Source organism: Lissotriton helveticus, chromosome 7 (assembly GCF_964261635.1).
Source record: "Lissotriton helveticus chromosome 7, aLisHel1.1, whole genome shotgun sequence".
NCBI lineage: Eukaryota > Metazoa > Chordata > Amphibia > Caudata > Salamandridae > Lissotriton > Lissotriton helveticus.
The window spans coordinates 677,518,871-677,533,634 of record NC_136068.1 but is presented as its reverse complement, the minus strand read 5'-3'; the positions used below and the strand labels follow the sequence as shown (position 1 = coordinate 677,533,634).

At 49.9% G+C, this 14,764-nt stretch overlaps 1 protein-coding gene across 1 annotated transcript in view; it reads left to right on the top strand.

Annotated features, from left to right (window-relative positions):
- Positions 1-14,764, top strand: part of AFAP1L1 (actin filament associated protein 1 like 1) — a 142,977-nt gene that overhangs the window by 52,974 nt on the left and 75,239 nt on the right. The gene's annotated exons all lie outside the window — the stretch shown is intronic.

Sequence of the window (14,764 nt, the reverse complement as noted above, 5' to 3'; positions counted from 1 at the left end):
ATCTTTTACCCGTCTGCGAAGACCAACGAGCTGTGCCCCCTCCCCTCTCCTCTTCTCCCACCTACAACTGCTACATTTCCAAGTTCTTTTGTAATTGCCATGGCACTGCTGTGCGGCACACTAAAGAGCAAGCCCCCTTACACTGGTTCTGTGTCACCATACAGTACTGTTCTCCCACTGCAGTACCTGCACCTCCGCCCTCATCAAATTAGTGTTGCATGCTCTGATCAGTGACTTTCAGTATGCTGCCAAGTGTGTCCTGCCTTCCAGTGCAGCCTCCCTTTCGTCAGTAATGTTGTGATTCGGAAGACGTAATTTCCTCTACTCAAAGTGGGCTGGCTCTCCCCTCATGGTTGGCGCTACCGGGAGCTGTTGTACGCTCCATGTTGGTGCCTTAATCAATTGGAGTCTTAACAGTGGCGGCTCCTCTGCCAAGGCGGAGGAGGTTCACCCCACTGCGATTGCAGCAGTGGAAAAAAAGAAAAAGAAAATGATAATAACAGTACGTTATTATAATTTTCTTTTTCTATGCGGGTGTCGGACGGAGAGCAGGGGAGAAGTGGTTTTGCAGCGTGAATCTTTCTGGATTCACTATGCTGTGCATTATTCCGCGGTCTTGTGGTTGGGTCCGGATTCGTAGTCTTTTCTTTGTTTTTTTTTTTTTTTTTCTCTTAGCCCAGGTGGGCGTCGGCGTCACACCCCCTTGGGTGTATTTCCGGTGACGTCGGCATGCTTCCTGCGGAAGCTCCCACTCTTGGGCGCCATCTTCAGATTCTTTTTTTCCGCGGTCGGGTCTGGATCGTTCCCGTTTGGGCTCCAGACATTTTTGGAGAAAGAAGAAGGAAAATACAGAAAAGACGAGGAGAAGTCACCTGAAGACTCCAGGGGACTTCACCGACGAAAAACAAGCAAGGATAAGGCGTTTTCCATCGAGATCTTCGACGACCGTCGACGAACACGCGACCAGAGAGGCCCTGGACGCTAGAGGATGGACAACACGCCGTTCAAGTTCTGCCGTAACTGCCACCACAAGTACGCGCAGAAGGACCAGCACCCGGTATGCAACCTTTGCCTACCGGTGGACCACGAGAGCGGAGACTGCAACGCCTGTTCCGCCTTCACCCCGAAGACCCTTCGTGTGAGAGAGAGGCAGAGGGTAGCACACGCCGCCCTGCAGGGGAAGGCCCCGACTCCGTCACTCTACGAGCTGGGGATGTCCTCCGAGGAAGAAGACAACGCTGCCGCCGAAGACGACAGCTACACGGTCGTAGAGACCGATTACACGAAGACTTCTGACAAGGTAGGAGACTCTTCGGTCCCCAAGAACCCGAGAGACTCTGAGTCTAGGAAAATCGAGGGCAAGACCCCGAAAGCGCCGACGCCAAAAAAGGCGGCGTCCGCGACTACTCCCAGGCCCAGCGGATCCTCCGAGAAGGAGTCCCCGGCGCCGAGAGCTGCTGATCAGCAGAAAACGTCGAAAATCGTCCCCGAAAAGGATCGATCGACGAGGGAGAAAGACCCGAAACTGACGACGACGACCAGAGACCCGAAATCCGGTTCGACGTCGAAAACTTCGACTCCGAGAGACACGGCGACGAGCCATCCGTCGAAGAGAGCGGCCGACCCATCCGACGCGGAACACGCGGCCGAGATGGAAAAGAAAAGAAGGCGCCTCGAGGCAGAAATGGAGAACATCATGCAGCGGAAGAAAGATTTCGACGCAAAGATGAAAGCCTTCACGATCCCTCACAAGACCAAGCCACCAGTGATGGAGGTGGTCGAGGAGGAAGAAGAGATCGCCGAAGTCACCGAGCAAGACCAGGACGTCGAGGTGATCGACGACCAGGAGGAGTACGAGAATCCCTACGAAAGTTACAGCTATGGGGAGGAAGATGAGGGCAGGACAGACACGGAGTCGGCACCCTCTGACCTTCAGGAGGTAGATTACATCGATGTCGACACCGACAGCCCGGAGGAGGTGGTCGACACCTACCCCTCGAGGCCCTCGCCGCCGGACGACATCGGGGCCTACAACTCGGTGATACAATCTGCCGCAGCAGCTTTCAAGCTCAAGCTCGACGAAGAGAAGCAGAAAGCAGACTTCCTTCTAGAAACATTACTCCCAACACAAACGAGGAGCCAGTTCCTTCCAATGCTCGAGAGCGTCTTGGCTCAGGGGAAGGAAGCTTTCAGGGAGCCCGCAACATGCAAGGCAGTAACTCCCAGAACTGAGAAGAAGTACAAGCATGCCGCAAAGGACCCGGCCTACATTCAGGGCACGGTCTCCGCAGACTCCATTATCACGGCCACAGCAAGGAGGAGGGCTAACGTACCCACTACCTCGGGCCCACCACCGGATAAGGAGAGCAAAAGGATGGATCTGGTGGGCAGAAGGATCGAACGGAATGCCGCGACCCACTGGCGCATGGCTAATTCCAACGCCCTGATAAACAGGCACATGTTCCAAATCATGGAGGGACTGGGGCAGCTGGTGAAGGACTTGCCCCAGGATGCCAGGCAGAAAGCCGAAAAGCTGATTGAAGAGGGGAAGAATGCGGCAAATTCTTGCCTTAAGACGGCCCTGGATGGGGCAGACACCGCCAGCAGGCTCATGATGATGGGCGTCACGGAAAGGAGGCACGCCTGGCTCAGGATATCCGGTTTCAAACCGGAGGTGCAACACAGCATCATGAACACACCGTTCAACGGCAGCACGCTTTTCGGACCAACAGTTGATGAACAACTCAGCCAACTGAAGAAAGATAACGAAACAGCAAGATCCATGGGGGCATTGCAGTTCAGAGGGAACAAGAGGGGCACCCCGTCACGGAGGCCCGGCGGGAGAGGCGGAAACCAGCCAGGTACATCACACCAGGCTTTCCAGCAAACGCACCAGGCAGACTCGCAGACTCAGCAGGGTCATCAGAAGCAGCCCTGGCAGTACCAACAAAGAGGCCAGTCCTTTCGAGGGAGAAATGGACGGGGGCAAAATAGAAGAGGGGGCCAGCAGCCCACCTCCAAGTGACTTCAAAAAACTCCGTGTGCCCGCCCGCAAAAAAGAACCCAGGGGGCAGCACGTACAGATGGGTCAAGACAAACTAGACACCTACGACCACAGGACACCAGTGGGAGGAAGATTAAGATACCACCTCCAGGAGTGGAGAGAAATCACATCAGACAAATGGATCCTCAACATTATCCAATTCGGATACTGCATAGAGTTGGAGGGGAGGCCAACAAGCAAAAAACCAAAAAGGAAACCACTAGCAGGCAAACAGCTACAGTGCCTTCAGGAAGAAGCAAAAGAACTCCTGCAGAAGCAGGCCATAGAACGGGTACCCTTCAAGGAAAGAAACACAGGAGTATACTCAACGTACTTCCTGGTACCAAAAGTAGACGAGACAATGAGACCCATTCTCGATTTAAGATTCATGAACAAATTCATAAGAACGCAGAAATTCAAAATGACCTCCCTGCAAGAGGTGCTCCCACAATTGCAGATCGGGGACTTCATGGTCACTATAGACCTCAAAGACGCATACCTGCACATCCCAATGAACAGAAAGCACAAACACATGCTCAGGTTCACCGTCGGAGAAAGCCACTACCAGTTCACGACACTGGCCTTCGGTCTAAAATCGGCACCAAGAGTGTTCACAAAGTGCCTCGCAGCAGTCGCAGCGCACCTAAGAAGGCAAGGGATACACGTATACCCTTACCTGGACGACTGGCTGGTGAAAGCAAACTCATACCAGAAATGCAAGCTGCACGCACATACAGTGACCAGCACGCTCATAAACCTGGGGTTCTCCATCCATTGGAAGAAATCATCAATGGAGCCAGAACAAGTGAAGATCTTCCTGGGAGCACAGATCAACACCTTACAGGGCAAGGTGTTCCCCAGCGAGAAGAGGGCGAGGGCGCTGGTGAAGGAAACTCGCCTCTACCGGAAGGGACAAGCTCGGACAGTGAGGACTGCGAGCAAGATCATGGGGATGATGGCATCATGCATCCACCTGGTACCGAATGTACGACTCCACATGAGACCCATTCAAGAATGGCTACAGGAGCAATGGTCACAAGCTACAGGCAGTTGGGAGGATCTAGTGGTTGTAACGCACGAAGTGCAGAAGGAGATGACATGGTGGACCATGGAGAACATAGCAAGGGGAAAGCCTCTAACGCCCCCAACGCCAACAGTGACCATCACCACAGACGCATCCCTGAAGGGATGGGGCGCTCACATGGAGGAGCTCAAGGTGAGAGGACTGTGGACACCGACGGATGCCACAAAACACATCAATTACTTAGAGTTGAAGACAATCTTCCTTGCACTGAAAGCCTTCCAGACAAGACTGTACAATCACAAGGTGTTGATACAAACAGACAATACCACTGCGATGTTCTACATCAACAAGCAGGGGGGCACCCAGTCAGCCCCGCTTTCAACGCTAGCACAGGAGATATGGAGGTGGGCAATCCCTCTCAAGATAGACCTGCTGGCCATACACCTGCCAGGGAAGGACAACATACAAGCAGATTGGCTCAGCAGGCAGACTTCAGCATCCCACGAGTGGGAGCTCAATGCTCAGGAGACAAGGCACCTATTCGACAGATGGGGAACTCCATCGGTGGACCTGTTTGCCACACGCCGGAATGCAAAATGCCGAAACTTCGCATCCAGGCAGCCCGAGGAGGGGTCACTGGGGAATGCCCTATGGATAGATTGGTCAGGGACATTTGCCTACGCCTTTCCCCGATACCACTGATGCACAGAGTACTGAGCAAGTGCAGAGCGAGCAACATGACACTGATACTGGTCGCACCACAGTGGGCGAGGCAGACATGGTACTCGCAGATCATGGAGATGACACAGTGTGCACCCCACAGATTCAGCAGGAGGAAAGACTTACTCTCCATGCAGAACGGAGAGGTGCTGCACCCAGAGCCAGAGAGCATGAGCCTAGTAGCGTGGCTCCTGAGGACATAGAGTTCGCTCATTTAAGGTTGCCAGAAAGTACACTGAAGGTCCTGCGGGAGGCAAGAAGGCCTAGCACTCGGAAGTGCTATGTGGCGAAATGGAAGAGGTTCACAATATGGTGTAGACAAGAAAGGCTTCACAATAAAATGAAGAGGGACTCCACAGTGCTAAAGTACCTGACGCACTTGCTAGAGAAGAACCTTAGCTCATCCTCCTTGAGGGTTCACTTAGCAGCAATAGTCGCCTACACAAGGGGTGAAACGTGCAGGAGTTTCTTCACATCACAGGTGGTGAAGAGATTCCTAGAAGGGGCGAAAAGGATCGCACCGCCCAAGCGGGTGCCGCCACCGGCATGGAACTTGAACATAGTCCTAACGGAACTCATGAAAGAGCCCTTTGAACCGCTCCACAAGGCGTCCTTAAAGATGCTAACTATGAAAACAGCTTTCCTGGTTGCAATAACGTCCCTACGCAGAGTAAGCGAGCTTCAGGCTCTGACGCTACAAGAACCCTACATACAAATACATAATGACAGGGTTGTGATGAGGACTGACCCAAACTTCATGCCGAAGGTGGTATCTAAATTTCACATGAACCAGTCTATACAGATACCGAGTTTTTTCCAAAAACCAACAACTGCGGCAGAGCGAGCTCTGCACACCCTGGACGCCAGAAGGGCAGTCATGCACTACATCGAAAGGACGAAGGGACACAGGAAGACAAAACAGTTCTTTGTGTCATTCGCCAACAGTTACATGGGAAAAGCAGTAACCAAAAAGACCATTGCACGATGGATCGCACAGACAATCCAACTCTGCCACAAGCGGGCAGGACAAGAGCTAGCAGAGGGGACACGTGCCCACTCCACTAGGAAAAAGGGCGCTACAATAGCCTTCCTGGCTAACACACCCATACAAGACATATGCCTGGCGGCAACATGGGCTTCAGTGCACACGTTCACGAAGCACTACTGTGTGGACATACAGATGAACAAGGAAGCTCAAGTTGGACAGAAGGTGCTACAGCACATATTCAATACCCAACGCTCATCTTCCACCCAACCGCCACAGAAATGAGAAACCGCTACAAAATCTATGCACAGCATAGTGAATCCAGAAAGATTCACGCTGCAAAACGAATAGTTTTCTTACCTGTCGGTGTAGTTTTGCAGCTTGAAGATCTTTCTGGATTCACTAGCGAACCCACCCACCTCCGCCAGAAAGATGAGGCTGGAGAGAGAAGAGGTGGTTAACATAGGAAAGGATATTTAAGAAGTACAGAGCGGTAAAATACCAACTAAGTAGAACATTGCCATTACTTCGGAAACGAAAGAAACACGGAAAAAAAGAACCCGAAGATGGCGCCCAAGAGTGGGAGCTTCCGCAGGAAGCATGCCGACGTCACCGGAAATACACCCAAGGGGGTGTGACGCCGACGCCCACCTGGGCTAAGAGAAAAAAAAAAAAAAAAACAAAGAAAAGACTACGAATCCGGACCCAACCACAAGACCGCGGAATAATGCACAGCATAGTGAATCCAGAAAGATCTTCAAGCTGCAAAACTACACCGACAGGTAAGAAAACTATTCGTTTGCACTCCTCTAAGTGCACATGACAGTTTGGCCAGCCCTCTAGCACCAACCAAACCGTTTTGCGCACTTGGTATGTTCTCCATTGGGCTGTGTTGCACAGCCCCGTGAAGAACATGGCCAGCCTCCCTAGGCACTGCCTGAGTGTCCAAACAGGATGCTCAGGCCAATCATGACGCTGCTCCTGCAGCGTTGTGATTGGCTGGGAGACCCTGGAAGCCTGAGTGCTTGCGGCGCTTCCTGCTGAGGATGAGAGGCATGCTACGGCAAGAGAGGTTTGCGGTGGAGAAAGTACTTTTTTTTTTTAAATACCCCCCTCCTGCCTCACAACCCCCATTCCGAGCAAGCCACCACTGGGAGCCTATAAAGCGGTGCAGTGGACAGCCTACTATTTCACTCGTTATGAGTGACCTTGCCATAGACCCTCACATAGAGACTGTGGGTCACAGATAGCTCACATAAAAAACTAATTTAATGGGGGGGGGGGGGTGAGAAAGGAAACTGGCAGTACATTTTGTAAATACTCATCAGAGGAAAGCAAAGCATTTCCGCTTGACACTTATATCAGTCTCATTGAGATTAATAGAAATGTTACATATATTTTAATGGTGGTCCCGGTAGAAAAGGGCATTGATAAGATGGATAATTCTTTCTGAGCTTCAGAGTGCTCTCGTCCAAGCTGCCACAGGAGGCTCACGGAGCTTCATAATCATCTTTGCTTAAATTTTTAGAAAAATTATCAAACTCAAAGTCGAAGCTAGTAGATCATGGACAGGTAAAAATGTCCAGCCAGGTTAATTTGTTAATTTTGAACTCTTTTTGTTACTGTTAATCGATGACCAAGCAGGATGAGAGCAGAAGGCTATAAAAGATAAAAAAGACTTTGCAGAGAACAAATTCCCAAGAGCATCCTTAGCCCCGCATAACCATCTCTGTCCAAAAATCAGAATGGAAGGTAGATTCCATAGGAATCAATGGAGCCGTGTTATACCACAGTCCAATGAAAAACCATTAAGAGTCAGTAAGCCCCTGTATGATGCCAGAAGATCCCTTTTATTGCCCTTGCGGCGGCGCACAGTGCAGTGCCATATCTACAAAGCAAACACAAAGCGATGATGGACGGAGCGCTGAAACTTTTCAGACACTCACGCCCAGTCACAGATCTGGGTTGAATCCATCATCATTCTTTAACTCACTTCGCCAATCCAGTTCAGATCCAGCTATATGCAAATCAGTCTTGACCCTGTGCCACATGAGAACAGTCCAGCCCAAACTGCCTGGCTGATGAGGGGTGTTACCCGGTAACCGGTCCCAGGATGCTTGGTCCGTTCCAGGGCGACCTGGCTTGGCAGTTCGGGCTGGACTGTTTCCATTAGGAAAAGGGTCAAGACTGATTTGCAAATAGCTGGGTCTGAACTAGGTTGGCGAAGTGAGCTAAAGAATGATGATGGATTTAAGCCAGATCTATGCCTGGGGGTGAGTGTCTGAAAAGTTTCACAGCTCCGTCCATCATCTCCTTGTGTTTGCTTTGTTCCACATCTACAAGGCCACGTAAAGCCACCCTGCCTGGCTTTTCATGGCCTTATAGATATTGTGTGAGGCAAAGCAGCGCATGTTGTGGCGTTGCCTCCTGCGAAGAAGAGGCATGCCATGGGCATTACAGTGGGTTTTCCCACGTAATACCCATGACATTTGACACATTCCCAGATTTACAATGTTCGTTGTAAACCTGGGAACCTGTCAAAAGTCTACACCTACCTAGGGTAGGCAGAGGGGAGGCGCAACGAGGAGAATTAACATTATTTCTCTTCGTTTCTCCTCTTTCTATATGTGCTGCCTTCTGCAGCGCACATAGAAAGAGGAAATCACCTTTTAGATTGTTTTTGTGCAGGAATGTGTCCTTTCCTGCACAAAAGCAATTATCCCTACAACGCAGATACCCCTGCACCATGGCGCAAGGGTGCCTACGTTGGCGCATGGCAGCAATTTGTGTGCCCACCCTGTGAAAGAGGACAGGAATGCGCCGTATCTGATAGATGCAGCGCATTTCTGCCCTTTTTGTTTGCCATGGGGCAGTGCACCATGAAGGTTTGCGGCACAGCTCTACAGCAAGACTCTAAGTGTTTAACTTGAAGATGCATGGTTGGCTGTAAGTTGTGGTTGTTTAACTATAGTTGCAAGTTGAGATTTCCTTCCGACTTGTGTTTGAGATCTTCGGCTGCCACTTTGACAACTCACTGTGTGATTCGATAGGGTCTTTGCAAGAAAATAGGCAGGAGGAAATGCTACAAAAGAGCAAGGGGTACAGGGACAAGGTTGGGTCATCCATGACCATTTACAAACTTTGTCTGTCACACCAGTGCTTGACCTTGCAACCATTGCATCCTCTTCTAAAGAATGTAATGCTAACTATTTTCTCCACTTACTTGGTGTCCACTCACATATGCTGTATGCTAGCTCCTCAGTACCGCCCTGGACTCTGGAGAACAAATACCATGTAACACTGTAACAACAGTCCTGCAGTGGTGTGGTGTTTCTCACAATAGGACACATTTATAACTCGTTATCAGCCATACAGTAGAAATCAGAATAGCGCCATAAGCCTATTGAGACATTTAGGTAATTCCTAGAGTCCATTCTCACCCGTAAGGAATCTTGTTTTTTAGGGCTCGGGCCTACGCCACCACGAAGTGGGGGGCGGAGCTTCCGAGCTCTTATGTATTTAGAAAAAAAAAGAATTCTGAAAGGGGTCTGGCTGGCACATTCTTTAGTGCGCGTCAGCGTTTTTTATGGCATCTGCCTAGTGATTCGTCTTCGCTGTGCTGTCTATTTAGTAGCCTTGACGTGATAGGGTATATTTACTTTTCGTCCGTCATTTATTGCAGTTGTATGGCATATTCTGTGCGCGAACGAGCACGGCAGAGTGATTAATCTTAATTAGGATCTGTCAGAGTGCCCGTGTAATGCAATCCAGATGGTGCGAGCGCGTTCACCATTGCATTGCATGTATCATGCGCGCGTTTAACATTTACCTTTCGCGCACGGCAGTCCATTCATTTTAATTAGGAGCTGTCAGAGTGCCGCGTTCACGGCGGAGATAATGGAAAGAATTTTCCTGTAGCTTCAAGGGCAGTCACAGTTGATTTTTTTTTAAGATACCTCGCATACAAGCACCCTTGCCTCGCCAATCCGCGTGTCTTTTAAAATAAAACAATATGGTAGAGTTTAACAGAGATTTTCGCAATAAACAAAAACAGCTATGTAGATTGCGGCGTGTTTTATTTGCCATCACCTTGAGTTGATTTTTACGTACGTTTTTCACACACACACAGTAGTGAGGGCAGAGTAGTGAGGGCAGAGTGTAGAGTAGTGAGGGCAGAGTAGTGAGGGCAGAGTAGTGAGGGCAGAGTAGTGAGGGCAGAGTAGTGAGGGCAGAGTAGTGAGGGCAGAGTGTTGAGGGCAGAGTAGTGAGGGCAGAGTGCAGAGTAGTGAGGGCAGAGTAGTGAGGGCAGAGTAGTGAGGGCAGAGTAGTGAGGGCAGAGTAGTGAGTGCAGAGTAGTGAGGGCAGAGTAGTGAGGGCAGAGTAGTGAGGGCAGAGTAGTGAGGGCAGAGTGCAGAGTAGTGAGGGCAGAGTAGTGAGGGCAGAGTAGTGAGGGCAGAGTAGTGAGGGCAGAGTAGTGAGGGCAGAGTAGTGAGGGCAGAGTAGTACAGGCTAGCGATGACAGTGCATATCTACAGGCTAGCGATGACAGTGCATATCATCAGGCTAGCGATGACAGTACACATCTACAGGCTAGTGATGACAATGCATATTTATGGGCTAGCGATGACAATGCATATCTACAGGCTAGCGATGACAGGGCATATAGGCTAGCAATGACAGTGCATAATTACAGGCCAGTGATGACACTTCATATCTACAGGCTACCGATGACAGTGCATATCTACAGGCTAGCGATGACAGTGCATATATACAGGCTAGCGATGACAGTGCATATTTACAGGCTAGCGATGACAGAGCATATCTACAGGCTAGTGATGACAGTGCATATCTGCAGGCTAGCGATGACAGTGCATATCTACAGGCTAGCGATGACAGAGCATATCTACAGGCTAGCGATGACAGTGCATATCTACAGGCTAGTGAAGCCAATGCATATCTACAGGCTAGCGATGACAGTGCATATCTACAGGCTAGCGATGACAGAGCATATCTACAGGCTAGCGATGACAGTGCATATCTACAGGCTAGCGATGACAGTGCATATCTACAGGCTAGTGAAGCCAATGCATATCTACAGGCTAGCGATGACAGTGCATATCTACAGGCCAGCGATGACAGAGCATATCTACAGGCTAGCGATGACAGTGCATATCTACAGGCTAGCGATGACAGTGCATATCTACAGGCTAGCGATGACAATGCATATCTACAGGCTAGCGATGACAGAGCATATCTACAGGCTAGCAATGACAGTGCATATCTACAGGCTTTTGAAGCCAATGCATATCTACAGGCTAGCAATGACAGTGCATATCTACAGGCTAGCGATGACAGAGCATATCTACAGGCTAGCGATGACAGTGCATAACTACAGGCTAGTGAAGCCAATGCATATCTACAGGCTAGCGATGACAGTGCATATTTACAGGCTAGCGATGACATAGCATATCTACAGGCTAGCGATGACAGTGCATATCTACAGGATAGCGATGACAGTGCATATCTACTGGCTAGCGATGATAATGCATATCTACAGGCTAGCGATGACAGCGCATATCTACAGGATAGCAATGACAGCGCATATCTACAGGCTAGTGAAGCCAATGCATATCTACAGGCTAGTGATGACAGTGCATATCTACAGGCTAGCGATGACAGTGCATATCTACAGGCTAGCGATGATAATGCATATCTACAGGCTAGCGACGACAGCGCATATCTACAGGATAGCAATGACAGCGCATATCTACAGGCTAGCGATGACAGAGCATATCTACAGGCTAGCGATGACAGTGCATATCTACAGGCTAGTGAAGCCAATGCATATCTACAGGCTAGCGATGACAGTGCATATCTACAGGCTAGCGATGACAGAGCATATCTACAGGCTAGCGATGACAGTGCATATCTACAGGCTAGCGATGACAGTGCATATCTACAGGCTAGCGATGGCAATGCTTATCTACAGGCTAGCGATGACAGAGCATATCTACAGGCTAGCGATGACAGAGCATATCTACAGGCTAGCGATGACAGTGCATATCTACAGGCTTGTGAAGCCAATGCATATCTATTATTATTATTATTAAAAAAAAATTATAGAGCGCGTAGTCACCCTAAGGTATCCCAGCGCTAAAGATCCCTACTTCTGTGGGTTCGGCAGCAGAGAAGGGAGAGGACAAGTTTCAGAAGGGGAGAGTTAAAATTAAGGAAACAGGTGAGCTTTGAGCCGTTTCCTGAAACGTAGGTAGTTGGGTTCTTTTCTCAAGTCTCGGGGAAGAGCATTCCAGAGGCGTGCGGTGTGGACCGAGAAGCGTCTTCCGCCCGAGCGGGCTTTCTTGAATCTGGGCAGGATGATAAGGGACTCATTGTCTGAACGAAGGGATCTTGGGGCTTTATAAGGTTTTATGAATTTCCTAAGAATAGGAGGGCCTTGATTCTGCAGTAGCTTATGCGCTAGGCATAGGACTTTGAAAATCACACGTTCCCTCACTGGGAGCCAGTGAAGGAGCTTCAGAGCAGGTTTGGCTGAAGCTCTGGCCGGGGTATTGGTGAGGATCCGGGCCGCCGCATTCTGGATTTTCTGAAGTTTATTTAAGGTTGCTTCGGGTGCGCCCAGGTAGATTGCATTACTATAGTCGAGCCTGGAAAGTATGAGGCCTTGGATAAGAAGTCTTTGTGATATGGGTGGAAGTAGGGGCAGGATCTTTCTCATAGATTTCAGTAGTCCGAAGCAGATACCGGCTACTTTTTTGGCCTGCGTGGTGAATGAAAGATTAGTTTCGATCCATACTCCCAGGCTTTTTACTTCCTGTTTTGGGTCTGGGGGAGGACCCAGACAGGGTGGCCAGGTGTCCAGGGGGAAGGTGAGTCCTTTCTGACCCAGAAGGAGGATATCCGTCTTTGATCCATTCAGCTTTAAATCTGAGTTATTCATCCACCCTTGTATCTGCGTCAAGCAGTTGAATAAGTCCGCCGGTTGTTTACTAGGGTGGGATAGGGAGACGACTAGTTGTGTGTCGTCCGCATAACTGACGATGCTCACTCCGAACGGGGTGACGACCTCCTCCAATGGAGCCATGTAAATGTTAAACAATGTGGGGCTCAGGGAGGAGCCCTGGGGCACCCCACATTGGAGGGGTGTTTCGGAGGAGCAGGTGTTATTTTCCCAAATCTGAAAGGAGCGTTGGGCCAGAAAGGAGGAAAGCCAGGATAGAGCAGTACCTACTACTCCTACCTTTTTGAGCCGTTTGATCAGGAGTTGGTGGTTGACGGTGTCGAAGGCCGCACTCAGGTCGAGGAGGATCACTGCCACTGATCCTCCTTCGTCTAAGAGTGCCCTGGCCTCCTCCACCGCCGCCAGGAGGGCGATGTCAGTGCCCTGTCCTGGACGAAAACCAGTCTGCGAATTTTTTAGCAGATTATTCGATTCCAGAAACTGGGAAAGTTTCTTGTTCACCAGTTTCTCGGCGATCTTGCTGGTCCCAGGGAGGAGGGATATTGGTCTATAATTAGCCAATTCCGCTGGGTCCAAGGAGGGTTTCTTTAGGAGCGCTTTAACAACTGCCGCTTTCCAACTAGGGGGGACGAGTCCCTGTTGAAAAGACGCGTTAATCAGATGGGTGAGGGGGGGGATGATGATGGGGGCTACTTCCTTGAGGATCCGCAGCGGTGCAGGGTCCCTAGGGGATCCGCTTTTGATGGTTTTTAGCGTGTTCTCGACTTCTTCGATAGTTATTTGCCCCCAAGAAGTAAGATTAGGGGAGATCGAAGTGTCGAGAGGATCGCCAGTGTCGCTTGGATTAGAGGGAGGGATGGAGTTCAGGATTTTTTGAATTTTTTCTTGGAAAAAGCTGGCGAGCTGATGGCATTTTTCCTGGTCTGTTTTGGGGTCTGAGGGGTTTCTCGGGGTGGGATCGGGGACATTGAGAAGGTCCTTCAGGATGGTATAGGTTTCTTTACTAGAGCAGGCGGCTTTTTCAATTCTTTCCTGAAAGAATAGGCTTTTTGTCTTACTGATGGAAGATTTATATACTGATAAAGAGGTGAGATAGGCATCCTTATTAGTATTAGACTTCTCCATCCTCCAGGAACGTTCAGCTCTTTTGCAGTTCTGCCGAAGCGACTTGAGCTCTGGAGTATACCACGGGGCCGGTGGTATTCGTTTGGTGTGTTTGAGGGTGGTGGTTTTGGGGAGGAGTGTATCCAAAGAGGATGTGATCCAGGAGCTGAATTGTTTGTCGGCAGTAGTAGCATCAGGGGAAAACAATGGGATGGAGTTAGAAAGAATGGCGGACCATTCGGATGGTAGGAGTTTATGCCAACGTCTGTCGGTGACTTTGATTTTCGCGGACTGGGTGATGCAAGTAGGAGACTTCCAGGAAATGGGGACTAAAAAATGATCGGTCCATGGCAGTGGCAAAGAAGGACTCGTGGTGATATTGACGTCGTTAGTAAGGACGGGATCTAAAAGGTGTCCCTTATCGTGGGTGGGCTCATTATTCACCAATCGAATGTTGAGTGACATAAGGTCCACTAGTAGGTCGGAGGCAGACCGGTCAGCGGGATCTGTAAAATGGAGGTTAAGGTCACCTACAATAAGAAAGTTAGAAACAGAGGCGGCCAATTGAGCGGTCGTTTCGGTAACTGCGTTAAGGAATTTCCCAAGAGTACCCGGGGGACGGTAAATAAGCAGTCCCGAGATGGAGTGCGTCGGGGAGGTTAGGAGGGAGAAGTGGCAGCTTTCTGCGTCTTCAATATTGGCGTCGTTGATTCTACAGCTGAGGTGATCGCGGTAGATTATGGCCAACCCACCTCCTCTACCTCTGGGTCTGTGGCGGGTTTGAATGAGATAGCCTGGGGGAAGGGCGATGACAATGTCCGCGTCAGTGCTATCAGAAAGCCAAGTTTCTGTTAAAAACAATGCATCCAAGCCTTGGTCTTGGATCAGCCCATTGATTTCGAGTGCGTG